Genomic DNA, 14,884 nt, shown 5'->3' with positions numbered 1-14,884 from the left:
TGTTTTTGTCATGGAATATCTTGGTTTCTCCATCTATGTTAATTTAGAGTCTTGCAGGATACAGTAACCTGGGCTGGCATTTGTGTTCTCTTAGGGTCTGTATGACATCTGTCCAGGATCTTCTGGCCTTCATAGTTTCTGGCGAAAAGTCTGGTGTGATTCTGATAGGTCTGCCTTTATATGTTACTTGACATTTTTCCCTTACTGCTTTTAATATTCTTTCTTTATTTTGTGCGTTTTGTGTTTTGACTATTATTTGACGGGAGGTGTTTCTTTTCTGGTCCAATCTATTTGGAGTTCTGTAGGCTTCTTGTATGACTATGGGTATCTCTTTTTTTAGGTTAGGGAAGTTTTCTTCTATGATTTTGTTGAAGATATTTACTGGTCCTTTGAGCTGGGAGTCTTCACTCTCTTCTATACCTATTATCCTTAGGTTTGATCTTCTCATTGAGTCCTGGATTTCCTGTATGTTTTGAACCAGTAGCTTTTTCCGCTTTACATTATCTTTGACAGTTGAGTCAATGATTTCTATGGAGTCTTCTGCTCCTGAGATTCTCTCTTCCATCTCCTGTATTCTGTTGGTGAAGCTTGTATCTACAGCTCCTTGTCTCTTCTTTTGGTTTTCTATATCCAGGGTTGTTTCCATGTGTTCTTTCTTGATTGCTTCTATTTCCATTTTTAATTCCTTCAACTGTTTGATTGTGTTTTCCTGGAATTCTTTCAGGGATTTTTGTGACTCCTCTCTATGGGCTTCTACTTGTTTAATTATGTTTTCCTGGAATTCTTTCAGGCATTTTTGTGATTCCTCTCTGTAGGCTTCTACTTGTTCTCTAAGGGAGTTCTTCACGTCTTTCTTGAAGTCCTCCAGCATCATGATCAAATATGGTTTTGAAACTAGATCTTGCTTTTCTGGTGTGTTTGGATATTCCATGTTTGTTTTGGTGGGAGAATTGGGCTCCGATGGTGCCATGTAGTCTTGGTTTCTGTTGCTTGGGTTCCTGCGCTTGCCTCTTGACATCACTTTATCTCTAGTGTTACTTTGTTCTGCTATTTCTGACAGTGGCTAGACTGCCCTATAAGCCTGTGTGTCAGGATTGCTGTAGACCTTTTTTCTTGTTTTCTTTCAGCCTGTTATGGCGACAGAGTGTTCTGCGTTCGGGCGTGTAGTTTTCCCTCTCTACAGGTCTTCAGCTGTTCCTGTGGGCCTGTGTCTTGAGTTCACCAGACAGGTCACCTGCAGCAGAAAAGTTGGTCTTACCTGTGGTCCAGAGGCTCAAGTTTGCTTGCCGGGTGCTGCCCAAGAGCTCTCCACGGCAGCAGCAACCAGGAATATCTGTGCCGCCGTTTCAGGGAGCTTCAGTGCACCAGGGTTCCAGATGGCGTTTGGTGTTTTCCTCTGGTGTCCGAGATGTTTATGCAGAGTGCAGTCTCTTCTGGTTTCCCAGGCTTGTCTGCCTCTCTGAAGGTTTAGCTCTCCCTCCCACGGGATTTGGGTGCAGAGAACTGTTTATCCGATTTGTTTCCCTCAGGTTCTGGAGGTGTCTCAGGCAGGGGTCCTGCCGCTCCTGGGCCCTCCCCCACGGGAGCCCAGAGGCCTTATACAGTTTCTTCTTGGGCCAGGGATGTGGGCAGGGGTGGGCAGTGTTGGTGGTCTCTTCTGCTCTGCAGCCTCAGGAGTGCCCACCTGACCAGGTGGTCGGGTCTCTCTCCCATGGTGTCTGATATAGGAAGTTTTTAAAAGAGATTGTATGAGAAAATGAGAAAATGAATGTAAAACCTTTTCAGCCGTGAAATATGCATATTTCACATATATACAAACATAGCATGGGTTGTCTAAATGCCAGAGTTTGTGAGTCTCACCTCTTATCCATGTCTTCATTCACCGATTCTACACATCCTCCTTTCAGGTCTGAACCCCATCAAGGCTGGATTCTGAAGGATCACCATTAATTAAAATGTGTAACCTACTGGACAGCACATTGGTTATTGCTGTACAAAAGAAATAGCATAGTGTTTGGATCCCTTGTAGCTCTTATCTCTTCTTGCAGCCATGATTTGTTTTTCCTAAGGAATTATTCTCAATATGTATATGCGTATGAGGTATGTGCACATGAGTATGGTATCCACAGAGACCAGAGATATCTGATAACTCTAGACCTGGATTAGGCAGGTGAACTGCTGGGTATGAGTGCTGGGATACAAACTCGGATCCTGTTCAAGAACAGTATACACTTCTCATGGAGTCATCTCTCTGGATCCAGTTTTAAACAGCAGTAACAAGGTACGTGATCTAAAAAAGCAATTGAATAGGAAAGGATCAAGATGTTGAGGTCTGAATTTATCATTTCCCACACTGAAAAATTCTCATGGCCAAACAGAAAATCCAGGATTATCTTTGGAATAGATGTGTAGCACTTCAACGTTGACAGGACTTGGACCAACTGCAACTTCAGGGCTGCTTTATTGGTTTTATTTTTGTTTTAAAACCTCACAAACCAAACTTGAAGAAGTAGTAACATTAAGTGAACTGTGAATTTATTATTATGTCCTGGGTGACTGGAGCTCTGTAAAGTGAAAACAGAAGCATGTATTCCAAGCCCTGTTCAATTACTTCACACAGTGCAGAATATTATGGTTAGTGTCCAAGTGTCGATCTCTGCCTGGGAGCTTTTTTTCTAGATGACACGAAAGTTACTCTTTTCTCTGGGTGGAGAAAATGTGAAATTCATAACATGCTGCTAACAGCCCTAAAAGTAATGACTTAGTGAATTGATGAATAAATATATCAGCTTCTAGCTCTCAATGGAATAATTTCTAGTGTAATGCTTTACTATTTGTAGGAGTTTCCATTGGAATTAAATTCTATGTGCTACTGCAATAAATATCTGCAATGTCCCTTTCAGGGCCAGATTTATTTCAGTATCATTTTCACCTGGCTATCCTATCCCTGACATCAGAAATCAAAAGAAACTGTTTGTATTCAACTTTTGTCTGAGGACAAGCATATGGATATGTCACAATTCAAATGTGACTCACATGTGCATGAGTGTACACCCACACACACACACATACACAGACATACACACACAGACAAACTCACACACAAGTATATACACATTACACATTATGATTTTTCTTACTATTAACTACAAGACCAAAGGTAGCCTATAAACTCCATATTGCAACAGTATTTGTCTGAGTGAATGATCTGGATATGCGGTATATAGATATTTCTATAGAAATGGATTGTGACACAATTGAAAGCAAGGTGAATATTCATCTATCTAATTTTGTTCTCTAATATACACCATGAAGATATGTCTTTTATATGAACTCATACAATGTTATTTTCTATGTTATAAGCCTTGACTATATATGTGGTCTAGTACCTAGATAAAACTCCCATGTTTCATACATAAACTTATTATTATCAAGTCATAAATTGAAGTAACAAATTTATCAACATTTCAAATGCTACAGTGTTTGTTGGGAAGATAAAATTTTCACTTTGAATGCAAATACAAATTTTTTTCTACCTTAAAAAATTTCTGCATAGAATTTTCAAGTCATTTTAATCTTTTATTTCATCCAGAATCTGATTAAAGTTATAGTATATTTCGAATATTTGTTTGTTAATCATTCATGATGTGAACATTGAGTTGAGCAATTTTAACTTAAAATGTATATGTCTTCATTGTCTTCCTTGTAATTTCTGTGTAACTGATACATCTTAATGATATGTGTTTAGTCACTGGTATATGTTCCACAAATATAATGTTTGCAACGATTCTTCCAGCTGCAATTGGAGCACTGGCCTGCACTCTGGGGAAGGTTGCTAAAAGTCAAATGACTGCATTCACTGCCAATACCATATAAGCCATGAATATGCTACCTTTTTTAATGGATATTTTTATGTGCATTTTGAATATTAACCCCTTTCCTCATTTCCCTTCATAAACACACTATCCCATCCTGTATTCCTCAGCTTCTATGAGGTGTTCCCTTGTTCACCCACCCACCAACCTGGGGGTGTGTGCCAAGCTATCATAGGGCCAGAGGCTTCTCCTCCCATTGGTACTCAACAAAGCCATCCTCAGCTACATATGCAGGCAAAGTCATGGGTCTGTCCATGTGTATTCTTTGGATAGTGGTTTAGTCCCTGGGAGCTCTGATTGGTTAGTGTTGTTGTTCTTATGGGGTTGCAAACCCCTTCGGCTCCTTCAATTTTTTGTCTAACTCCCCCATTTGGGACCCCATTTTCAATTCAATGGTTGGCTACAAGCATCTGCCTCTGTATTTTTAAAGCTTTGGCAGAGCCTCTCAGGAGATAGCTCTATCAGACTCCTGTCAGTTTGCCCTTCTTGGCATCAGCAATATTGTCTGGGTTTTGTGTCTGTATATGAGCTGGCTCTCTAGGTGGGGCAGTATCTGTATATGAGTTGGCTCCCCAGGTGAGTCAATATTTGGATGGCCTTTCCTTCAATCTCTGCTCTAAACTTTGTCTCTGTATTTCCTCTGTGAATATTTCGTTCCCTTTTTTTTTTTTTTTTTTGAGTCAGGTTCTCAGTATGTAACCCTGGTTGGCCTGGAACTCTTTTTTTTTTCTTTTTCTTTTTTTTTCGGAGCTGGGGACCGAACCCAGGGCCTTGCATTTGCTAGGCAAGCACTCTACCACTGAGCTAAATCCCCAACCCTTTTGTTCCCTTTTCTAAGAAAGACTGAAGCATCTGCATTTTGGTCATCATCCTTCTTGAGCTTCATGTGGTCTGTATCTTGGGTAATCCAAACTTTTGGGCTAATATTCACTTATTGGTGAGTGCATACCATGGGTGATTTTTTGTGTTTCAGTTACCTCACTCAGGGTGATATTTCCTAGTTTTATCCATTTGCTTATGAATTTCCTGAAGTCACTGTTTTTAATAGCTGAGTAGAACTCCACTGGGTAACTGTACCATGTTTTCTGTATCCATTCCTCTGTTGAAGGGCATCTGGGTTCTTTCCAGCATTGGGTTATTATAAATAAGGCTGCTATGAACATAGTAGAGCATGTGTCCTTGTTATGCGTTGGAGTATCTTTTGCATATATACCCAGGAGTGATATAGCTGAGTCTTCAGGTACTACTGTGTCCAATAACCAAGTGCTGGTTCTTTGAGAAAATCAACAAGATAAATGTTACCTTTTTTAAATAAGTAAAAAACATATTTTTAGCACAAAAAGGATTCATATCCATACATCAATGCTATACACATTCATATATTTATTAGTGAATTCAGAAATACCTTACAAAAGAATATTTAATATATAAGTCAATGTATTTAACTCATATCCATTTAAAAAATTTTAATTTAAATTCTGAGAATTTGGAGTCTTTATGTACTTAATAAAGTGGGTGGGTATTTCTTGTTTTGTTGGACAATCAGTTGTATCATGTGATTTCTTTCCTGGATATTTGTCTTATGAGAGGATGTTTTGCTGAAGGCTACACATGAGAGGAAGTTTTGCAGAGAACAGACATGTGGCATTTTTCTAGAAGCTTCCTGGAGAAAGGGTAGTGGTGTTTTACTGGACCAGATATTTGAGAGGATACAAGATGTTTGGAAAGAGTATACGTATAACCCAATAGACACTGGGCAGTGCTCTTGCATTGGATTGCCTTGCAACACTTTGCCAGTCTTCTTTGATCTTTACTGACAATGCTGGTCTTTACTGAAAATGATGTCTTTACTTTGCTGACAATACTCTTGCATTGGTTCTCCTTGGGATCCTTGCTGGTCTTTGTTGAAGATACTCTTTCATTGCTTCTCCTTGCTTTCTTTCCTATCTTCACTTTTCATGACATCATAGAAAAAATATACCAAAGAACTATTGTTACTATTCTAGTTGCTTCTCGATGCTTCTGGTGACTCATGCTGATCAGATCAGTGGATCCTCTTGGTTTCTTCTTGATCTAGCCATTGCTAATGATTCATGTTTGGTGTTTCCCTTGACTTGGGATCTTGACGGGGTGGGATCTTGACTGACTTGTATTTGATATTTTGCAAGTGGACTGAACTGCTGACAAATAAGATTAGAATTACCCCCAAAACTATTTCTAAACAAGTCCACCTTTCATTTCCCTACCTCTTGTGGGTGGTGGGCTAGAAAGGAGGTTGAAGCATTGAAGAACCATAGTAAATTAGGTTTTGAAAAATCTAAGCCTACAGTGGGAATTTTATGGTTATATTGTCTTCCTTAATGGGTTTAATTAATGCTTATTATAGGATTAATCTCTCTGTAATATGTAAAAAGTGTTGTTCTTGAGGTCCACAGAGAACGTATTTGTTGAGTTCTGGGTTTTTTGTTTGTTTTTCTTTCTTTCTTTCTTTCTTTGTTTTTTTTTTTTTTAACACTAGTATAGTTTCTGCAGGCTTGCCTCAGTAACTCTACCTAAGAGTGGCACACAGCACATCTGGTCTTGGAAATTTGATGGAGAGAAAGGAACTCAGTGCCTGAAGGACAAATCAGCAACAAGGAATGTTGAAGGTTTGTAGGCTTGTTTGTTGTTCGCTATATGTATATTCTTTTTCCTTTCAAAAGGGTCAATCAACTTGAGTGATGAAATCCCCGCAGCGTCGAGCTACACTATCCAGCCCAGATTTGTTCTGTGAAAATATATCTGTTTTAATTTCAGAAACAACCTTCTGGGATTTATTTTTGTCTGTTCCTTTTATTCATTATTCATATTTGTCTAACTTCATTTTCTTCCTGTTTTATTTTAATCAAATAAAATGAAATGCCCAGCAGCAAGGAGAGGGAACTTGTAAAATCCTCCTCCAGTAGAAAGACAGGGTATCAAGTGGAGGGATGGGGTTGCCATAACACAGTCAAAACTTCTGACCCAAAATTGTTCCTGTCTAGAAGAACTGAAGGGATAAAAATAGAGAAGAGATTGAGGGAAAGGAGATCAAGTGACCAGCCCAACTTGGGATCCATCTCAAGAGAAGGTTCTAAGACCTGATGCTATTCTTGATGCTATGATGGTGCTTACAGACAGGAGCCTAGTATGACTGTCCTCTGAGAGGCCCAACATGCAACTGACTGAAACAGCAAAAGATAGTTACATCCAATCAAGGCACAGAAGTCAGGGACCCCTGTAGTTGAATTAGGGAAAGACTAGAAGAAGCTAAGGAGGAGAATAACCTTATAGGTAGACCAGCAGTCTCAACTAACATGGACACCTGAGATCTCTCAGACATTGAGTCACCAACAAGGAAGCATACAGGAGGTGGTCCAAGCCCTCTTTCCTTGACACACATACAACAGAGGATTGCTTTTTCTGACCTCAGTAGAAGATGTGCCTAACCCTTAAGAGACATGAGGCCCCAGGGAATGGGGAGGCCTGGCTAGTGTGAAGTGGAGTGGGCACATCCTCTTGGAGACATGGGGGAGGAGGAATGGGATGAAGAACTTGGGAAGGCAGACTAGGAATCAGATAATGACTCAACTGTAAAAAATAAATAAATAAAAATACTAGAAAAAGAAAAAAAGAATAAAGAATAAAAGAATAAAGTATGTAATCATATTCATCTTATTTAGTTATTTTAATGACTTTGTACTATTTCAAAATTAGTTATTCATAAAAGCTCTATCATTACTGGAATTATTTTCTAGCATATTTACATTACTGTCTGTCAGATATATCCCTCAAAATCACCAGTACAATATACCTTAATCCTAATTTTGCATTTAAAATGCAAGCAATTTATTTATTTTGATTTGCCCACCTGATAGTACATGGCAATTTGGAGCGTTGATGTTAGCATCATTTCAAATAAGTTCAGAAAACCCCCATCACACACTTTTTTTCTGTTCTTCAGATAAGTTTTAATTAGACTGATCAAAGCTGCATCACACATTGTAAGTTAGAAAAGAAATAAAAAGAATCAGCATGAATTTTTACAAAAACAAGGATAAAATGATTCATATTAGAAGAAGGCAAAATAATATCTCAAAAAGGCAATTTAGATTAAAAATAATTTTAATGAAATTTATCTGAGACATGTAAGTATATTTTTGAACAAGTGGGATGAAAACACAACCAGAGGCAGCTTCTGAGTCACAGTGGGGACCTTTGAGTATAGGAGTCAGTGAGACAATAACTGTAGCAGTGATCCTGAAGCTTACAGTGAAGAACTTTCACATAAACAAGACTTGGAAGCTTTTGGAAAGTACTAAGCAGTTTCTAAGACAGCAATCATTACACTGTACCATTTGTTCTGGTTTCTCTGTGTCACTTCCAGAACAATTTAATCACCAAAGTAATAAACAATGAAATCAATAAACAATTACAATATATGCTTCTTTTAAAGTATAATTTTTCTAACTGATTGTGATTTATACACTTTTATAAAGTATCTTTATAAAAAACTAAAAAAGACAAAATAAAAGTTACAAGATATCATTGAAAATTTTAAGTAAAAAAACACACTCATTATACTAACAGGATAAAGGGCCAGCAAATTGGCTTAGCTTGTAACAATTTGCTAGCAAGCTAGCACACTCAGGTTCATCCATTGATCCCACACAGTAGGAGGGAACTGACAGCAGCATCTTGACCAAGGACTTCATACATATTCATTCACAATGAATCCATCATAAAACAAAATTTTGCCATATGTTTTAGGGTTTTCTACGATGAACAGGCACCATGACCAAGGTAACTCTTATTAAGGACAGCATTTAATTCAGAGGTTCAGTCCAGTATTATTAAGTTGGGAACGTGGCAGCATCTCGGCAGGCATAATGCAGGAGGAGCTCAAAGTTCTACATATATATCTGAAGGGTGCTAGGAAAGACTAGCTTCCAGGCAGCTAGGACAAAGCCTATGTCCACAGTGACACACCTTGTTCAACAAGGCTACACCTCCAAATGTTCTCTAGGCCAAGCATATTCAAACCATCACACCATATGAGAAAAAAATTAAAAAGACAATTAAAAACACTTAATTTGAAAATGAATATGAACCCAATGTGATATTAAACATTTGCTACTGATCCTCTAGTTGATTAAAAGATTTTTCTAATCTTTTTGAAGTAATTGCTTCAAAAATCAGCTATAATAATTTACTTGTTTTACTTCCATTTGGGTATTTGGTTTGTTGTTTCTCACTTGAAACAAGAAAGAAAATAATGTTTGTGTACCTCTTTGTTTAGAAACAAAATAAGATTTAAGTGTGAAAATGCTAATGCATTACAAAGCAATAAAAAAAATACAGACTTGATGTCTCTACCGTGGTTCTCTGACACAAATTAAAAAAAATTTAAATTATCTTTATAACAAGCCTGAGAGAAACATCTGGGATTTCTGTTTGTTTGTTAGTTTGGTTTATTTGTTTTTAGTTTGTATTATTTTGGTTTTTTCCTAAAAACTGTTGTTCAGCACGAGTTTCTAAAATTCTATTAATTTCCTGATTAATACAGTTAAAAAAAGAGTGAACACTTTACTTTTTGTGGATTGGAAAGAATTTTGCCAAAAGCATGCTTCCTGTGTATCCTGGGATATTTAAGAGAAGTACAGCAATTAGAACATGGCTTGATTAGAACATTGGAAGTCGCAATCCTGCACCATCATCTAGATGGGGGAGAAGTCCTGATTGAATTCATAATTTATCACGTCTGTATGATTACAGCCTCTATAAACATGTCCAAATATGTGTATGAGGTCTTGTGGGCTCCTTTTTTTACCAATATACTCTCAGTTTGGGGAACCCCACCGATGCAGTTGGATGTTTGAGATCCTTTACAACATTATTTTCCTCTTGATGATTTTGTGTAATTGTATAATTGTACTATAAACTAATGAAGCTCTTCCCTAGTTTATGATAGGTTGATATATGTTCATGAGTTCTTGGCATCTGACACCAAAAACTGCAGCCTGAATTGAGGCCTAGCCTTTCTTCTGCATGATTTGCAGTAACTTGAGCTACTAGTGTCTAATTTACTTCACTCCTAGTTGTCATAGTGGTGTGGAAAACCCATACATACTGTGTAAAAAAAAAGTATAAAATAAAAATAATGGGTTTTTACAGATTCTCCATTTTTTGGGTTTCTGATCATCTATATTTTTCTTTTTAAAGCAATGTTATAATGTGTTTTGTGAGAGCATTTAAAAATAAAATCATTTATTATCATCTTACTAACGACAAAATATGCTAAAGGTGATAAAAGTTCCTTTAGAAAGGGTGTTGGGGAATTAGGACAAAGTCAGTCCAAGTGGAAGGCCATTCCCCTCAGTGAGACAACTGCTTGCTGTCTTGTTGCTGATGTTTTTAATATCTTGAACATCTCTAATGAAGCCACCACTACTTCCTCTCTTTTTAAGCTTACCCTCACGGATGGTCATGTTCAAATAAATAAATTAAGGGACCTTAAAACAAGAAGACAGCTATCTGAGATAAACTTAAGCTATTTGCATAAAAGATTGGCTTGCGAGAGTCAGAGTGACAGAGTTGTTTGTAGGACTTAAATGCTTCCTGTTTGGACTTAAGAAGTGGTTGATTTTCATTTGCTCTTCCAGCTGAGATTGACCAGGAAAAGCATATTAATTCAATGGAACTTTGGATTGTTTTAAGTAACCAAGGAAACCGAACTTATCAGGGAGCAGGATGAGGAGGGCACGCCCTCTCTAATCCGAGGCTGCTCTATCCAAAGGATGAGTGTATTCTTTGGTGTCATAGGAGAGTCATACTGAAAAATCCAGTCAACTTCCGGATGACCAGCCCTTTAACTGCTACAACTGACTACACAGTATTCCTGAATTTGTGTTGCACCATTGGGAACATTTGATGTCTTGCTTATTTTGCTTTTTATGGATGGCCAAGACAGGCAGATCAATATAATACATTGGAATTCCACACAACAGCAGCAGCAGCAGCAACAACAACAACAACAACAACAACAATAATGCTTTCTTTTTCTGGTTCTTTTAAGGAATGTGAAAAGCAGAACAAACATCTTCTCAGAGGGACAAATAACATATCCCTATTCAAGCCCACTCACTGTGGCAATCTTTTAATCATCAACACTCACATGCAATTTTTTTTCAGAGAAATCATTTCCAAGTCTTCAACATGTTTAGTTTCTGTGGCAGAAAAGAGCATGGATTGCCTGCTTGCTGACAGAAGTTTAATAATTTGCTTTAATTATTTTTTTTAATTCAACATCCAAGATACACTCAGCCTCATCAATAACCAGACACTAGGTTCTTGCATAAAAACACATCAGTATTCTGCATGTAATCTCAGAACTTCCCTGGGTTGGCCATGGTGATATTGAGTCCATTGATGGGTTTTTGAGCTTCAGCAGGCCTGTAAATGCCACATATGATCAGCCCCTATATGTGAATGTGGTGTGTCATCAGTTCAATTCCTGGGCATGAACTTCAACTTTATAATAAGCTCAAGAACCAGGATGAGGAAAACAAGGATTTTGCCTCAATCAGCTTTGCAACTGCCAGAAGATCCTGCCTTCCAGGGTATCCAGATACTTTTTTGTTTGGTTTCAGTTATCTTTAGAGTGCTGTTTTCAGTGATTGGATTAGACAAGGAATCAATGAAACACCCTTAAAAGCACCTGTTAGTCCTAGAGGCTGGCTGGGTACTTCATTGTCATTTGGCTTCTCCATACCATCTTCTGATTTTTCATGAGTCTGTGAGTTTTCATTTCCGGTGTCCAGCTCAGCATTACTTGCCATTTTTCTTTTCTTTCTCTTTTTTTGGTTCTGTATCAGGAGATTGCATTGCTGTTTTTTGTTTATTTGTTTGTTTTCTGTTCTTTTTTTCCCCTGTTGGTTAAAATGGCAAGTTTTGGGGGTGATAACTTTTAAATTGTCCACTGTGTCTTTAGGCATGCCTCCACATTCTGCATCTGCTGAGCCCACATTCATAGAATGCTTTAGGGCTTTTTAAACTTTTCCAACTTTTACTGTTTGTTTAGGCACGTTTCCATTTTGAAGATGTGGAATGCTCCTGTCTGACGCTACTTACAACTTCAGCTTCCACTGCCATAGCCTGGCATTCCATTTCTTGATTTTCTAGAACAGGAGTTTTTCAACAATTCCTGAAGTTTATTGAAAAACAGACAGCATGAGGAATAGTTAGATAATACTTTTAATGGATACATAGAATGATAACATAGAAGTATGCATGGAAAATAATATGTATGTATTGTATTTTCTCAACCATAGACAAGATAGCAGTTAGCATATTTAAAAATTCACATAATCATTAGTGTAGCTATTTGTACTGTATGGGTCACGACCATGACTATAAGGAAACACACCAGCTATTTAGACCTACACAAAATATTCTTAATCTGTGTTAGCAATGAAATCAATAGAATAATAGAATGAAGAGCTGGGTCACAAACAAACAGTTGAATGAAATGAAATGAATTAAAGAAAAGAGCCAAAATTATAAAATTAAAAATGTAATCATTATTCAATATAGAAAACAAAACCTGATCGAAAAACCTGAAGTGAACAACTTAGAAAGTCAAGCAAAAACCTCAGAAGCAAGATTCACTAACAGATTAAAAGGAATGGAAGAGAGAATCAGACATTGAAAAATAAAACAGAAGAAAATGTAAACAACAACGACAAAAACCAGTTGCAATCTAATCTATCAGGAAACCTGGGAGAGTATAAAAAGACAAAAATCTATTAACAATATAGTAAAAGATAGAGAAAATACTTTGAACAAAATCATAGAAAAAAATTTATACCTTAAAGAAGTAAATATTTATCAGGGTACAAAAAGTATACAGAAAAAGGTGAATAGCATGTGTGGTCCCTAAAACTTCATCAACTTGCTCTTGCCTTGCTCCTTCCTCTAGAGGAGCCTTGCCGAACCCCATGAGTATACTGATGTGCTTTGGAAACCTTCAGGGTAACACCAAATTTTACCAGTTTGGAACCCTGCCTGTCCACCCATCCTAGTTGGATCCTCTAGCTACTGCAGCTGCTCTGCCTGGCAGAGCCTACAGAGTTGGATCCTTCCACCAACCCACCTGTATCTGACTAGGACACAGCTAGCAAAGTAGAGTCTGCCTGAGACACAGCTAACAGAGAAGGGTGACTTGACCCACCATTGTCTGGTCCACTAGTCCCTTCCATCTTCCCAAGAAGACTTGCTGCCATCAGGATCATCCAGCCAAACCAGGAAAAAGCAGCCTAAAGGACATTTCTAGAGGCCAGCCTAAGAACACAATCAACAATTCTCAGGACAGTATGGCACCACCAGAACACAGAAATGCTGCTAGAATAAACCTTGGATATCCTAAAGAAATGGAAGCAGGAGAGGAGGATCTTTTTTTTCTTTCCTTTACTATAATTGGATAATTTATGTATTTATATTTCAAATGTTATCCCCCTTTCCAGTCCCTGTCTCTTCCATAATGACCCCACCTGTTTCTAATAGGATGCTCCCCCTCTCACCCAACCACTCCCACATCAACACCCTGACATTCCCCTACACTGGGGAAATAAGCATTTAGAGGACCAATGGCTTCTCCTCTTATTGCTACCACACAATGCTATCCTCTGCTATACATGTGGCTTGAGCCATGGTTCCGCCTATGTATACTCTCTGGTTACTTGTTTAGTCCCTGGGAGTTCTGGGGTTTCTAGTTGGTTGATATTGTTGTTCTTCTTATGGGGTTTCAACTCCCTTCAGTTCCTTCAGTCCTTTTTCTAACTCCTCTATAGGGTACCCGTGCTCAATTTGAGGGTTAGCTGCAAGCATCTTAATCGGTATCAGTAAGTCTCTGGCAGAGCCTCACAGGAGGCATCCATATCAGGCTCCTGTCACCATGCACTTCTTGGTATCAGCAATAGTTACTGAGTTTGGTGGTTGCATATGGGATGGATCCCCAGGTAGGGCAGTCTCTGGATGGCCTTTCTTTCAGTCTCTGTTCTACACTTTGTCTCTGTATTTCCTCCAATAAGTATTTCGTTCACTTTTCTAAGAAGGACTGATGCATCCACATTTTGATCTTCCACTTCTTGAGCTTCATAAGTTCTGTGAATTATATCTTGGGTATTCCAAATTTTTGGGCTAATATTCACTTATCAGTGAATGCATACCATGTAAGGGAAACACAAACCAAAACAACCCTGAGATACCACCTCACACCAGTCATAATGGCTAAGATCAAAAACTCAGGTGACAGCAGATGCTGGTGACAATGTGGAGAAAGAACACATCACTCCTCCATTATTGGTGGGATTGCAAGCTGTTACAACCACTCTGGAAATCAGTCTGGTAGTTCCTCATTAAATTGACCATAGTACTACCTGAGGACCACTCCTGGGCATATACACAAAATATTCTCCAATGAAAAACACGGATACATATCCCATTATGCTCATATTGCCCTTATTTATAATATACAGAAGCTTGAAAGAACCCAGATGTTCTTCAACAGAGAAATTGATACAGAAAATGTTGTGCATTTGCACAATGGACTTCTTCTCAGCTATTCAAAACAATGACTTCATGGAATTACTAAGCAAATGGATAGGACTAGAAAATATCATCCTGAGTTTGGTAACCCAGTGATGATCTTAAATCCAATCTTATAAAGATGATAGAAACTTTTAAAGAGGACATGAATAAATCCCTTAGGGAAATACAGGTTAATACATTTAAACAGGTAAAGGTATTAAATTAATAAGCAAAGAAATAAAAAATACAGAAAATGCAATCAAGCAGATGAAATATATGAATAAAACATCTCAAAACCAGGAAGGGGAGATGAATCAATAAAGAAGACACAAACTGAGGCAATCCTGTAAATAGAAAACCTAGGAAAAAGAATAGGAACTACAGACAAACTCCACCAACAGAGT

The sequence above is a fragment of the Rattus norvegicus genome, chromosome 2 (genome assembly GCF_021556685.1).
Source record: "Rattus norvegicus strain SHRSP/BbbUtx chromosome 2, alternate assembly SHRSP_T2T, whole genome shotgun sequence".
Classification (NCBI taxonomy): Eukaryota; Metazoa; Chordata; class Mammalia; order Rodentia; family Muridae; genus Rattus; species Rattus norvegicus.
The sequence above is the reverse complement of the archived record's forward strand: the minus strand, read 5'-3'. Positions refer to the sequence as shown.